The sequence below is a fragment of the Salvelinus sp. IW2-2015 genome, unplaced genomic scaffold, assembly GCF_002910315.2.
Source record: "Salvelinus sp. IW2-2015 unplaced genomic scaffold, ASM291031v2 Un_scaffold6361, whole genome shotgun sequence".
NCBI classification, from domain to species: Eukaryota; Metazoa; Chordata; class Actinopteri; order Salmoniformes; family Salmonidae; genus Salvelinus; species Salvelinus sp. IW2-2015.
In genome coordinates this window covers 46787-49454 of record NW_019947624.1, presented here as the reverse complement: position 1 = coordinate 49454, position 2668 = coordinate 46787, and positions in this window count along the sequence as shown.

Here is a 2668-nt window from a genome sequence, read left to right as displayed (position 1 = left end):
GAGAGGATGTTTGTGTGTGTGCGATATATAAACTGAAGGGAAAAACAGCAGAGCTCTTGCTCTCCCTTGCTCTCCATCAATCCAAAAGGGATGTGTCGAGCAGAGCTGTCCATGGTGCTGAAAGGATCTGTTGAGAGGTTCTGTCCATGGTGCTGAAATGATCTGTTGAGTGTAGCTGTCCATGGTGCTGAAATGATCTGTTGAGTGGAGCTGTACATGGTGCTGAAAGGATCTGTTGAGAGGTTCTGTCCATGGTGCTGAAATGATCTGTTGGGAGGAGGAAATTGTAAAAGAGCATTTGTGCTGAAATGCAATATGAGTCCATTGAATAATGAAGAGCAGAGCGTATCTAAATAATGTCTAGGATCAAAATATCTGCAAAAATAAAGTTGATATACCCTCCAAAAATAAAATATATAATAATAATAATACAATGCCTGTGATCCATTGTGAGCTTAAACTATGCGTACAAATATGAAAATGAACACACACAAAGGATCACAGGAGAATGGGGGCACCTTAATTGGGGAGGACGAGCTCGTGGTAATGACTGTAGCGGAATCAGTGGAATGGTATCAAATACATCAAACACATGGTTTCCAGGTGTTTGATGTCATTCCATTCGCTCCGTTATGGACATTATTATGATCCGTCCTTCCTTCAGCAGCCTCTACTGGACCCTATAACATAGTTGACAGCTGTCAGCTCGACAGAACTAGTCCCAGAACTAGTCCCAGAACTAGTCCCAAAAATCAGATCAGAAGCCTACTACTGTAGGCTACAGGCTATACACTCCAGCTTAAAATCAAAACCCTGAACGCAAATAACCTCATAGAATACGTAACCTTATACTGACCCGGCAGGTAGCCTGGTGGGTAGGAGCGTTGGGTCAGTAATCGATAGGTTGCTGGATAGCATCCCAGAGTTGACAAGGTAAAAATCCGCCTCTGAGGAAGGCAGTGAATTCACTGTTCCCCGGGCGCCAAAGACGTGGATGTCGATTAAGGCAGAGATTGCCTTTGCTATAGGTTGTCGTTTTAATGGAGGTTGCCTGTGCTATAGATTGTCGTTATAATGGAGATTGCCTTTGCTATAGGTTGTCGTTTTAATGGAGATTGCCTTTGCTATAGGTTGTCGTTTTAATGAGATTGCCTTTGCTATAGGTTGCTGTTTTAATGGAGATTGCCTTTGCTATAGGTTGTCGTTATAATGGAGATTGCCTGTGCTATAGGTTGCTGTTTTAATGGAGATTGCCTTTGCTATAGGTTGTCGTTTTAATGGAGATTGCCTTTGCTATAGGTTGTCGTTTTAATGGAGATTGCCTTTGCTATAGGTTGTCGTTTTAATGGAGGTTGCCTGTGCTATAGTTTGTCGTTTTAATGGAGGTTGCCTGTGCTATAGGTTGTCGTTTTAATGGAGATTGCCTTTGCTTATTTGTCGTTATAATGGAGATTGCCTTTGCTATAGGTTGTCGTTTTAATGGAGATTGCCTTTGCTATAGGTTGCTGTTTAATGGAGATTGCCTTTGCTATAGGTTGTCGTTTTAATGGAGATTGCCTTTGCTATAGGTTGCTGTTTTAATGGAGATTGCCTTTGCTATAGGTTGTCGTTATAATGGAGATTGCCTTTGCTATAGGTTGTCGTTTTAATGGAGATTGCCTTTGCTATAGGTTGTCGTTTTAATGGGATTGCCTTTGCTATAGGTTGTCGTTTTAATGGAGATTGCCTTTACTATAGGTTGTCGTTTTAATGGAGGTTGCCTGTGCTATAGGTTGCTGTTTTAATGGAGATTGCCTTTGCTATAGGTAACCTTCCATGGAAGGGCGTCATTTTTTTTTTTAGTATTTCACTCATATTTGTCAGTGAACACATCTCTTACACATCTCATCTTCCTGTCCGTTACACATCTCATCTTCCTGTCCGTTACACATCTCATCTTCCTGTCCGTGACACATCTAATATTACTGGCCGTTACACATCTCATCTTCCTGTCCGTTACACATCTCATCTTCCTGTCCGTGACACATCTAATATTACTGGCCGTTACACATCTCATCTCCTGTCCGTTACACATCTCGTCGTCATGTCCATTACCAATCGTATCTTCCTGTCCGTTACACATCTCACTCTTCCTGTCCATTACCAATCGTATCTTCCTGTCCGTTACACATCTCATCTTCCTTTCCATGACACATCTCATCTTCCTGTCCGTTACACATCTCATCTTCCTGTCCGTTACACATCTCATCTTCCTTTCCATGACACATCTCATCTTCCTGTCCGTTACACATCTCATCTTCCTGTCCGTTACACATCTCATCTTCCTGTCCGTTACACATCTCATCTTCCTTCCATGACACATCTCATCTTCCTGTCCGTTACACATCTCATCTTCCTGTCCGTTACACATCTCATCTTCCTTTCCATGACACATCTCATCTTCCTGTCTGTTACACATCCCATCTTCCTGCCTGTTACACATCACAGTGCTGTTATGATGGACAAATGTTCAGTACATCCAGGACTCAATAATGTATCCTCAGTGCAGTGCAGTGGAGGCTGGTGAAGGGAGGACAACTCATAATAATGTCTGGAACAAAGTAAATAAAATTATTTCAAACGCCTGGAAACCATGTGTTTAATGTATTTGATACCATTCCACCTATTC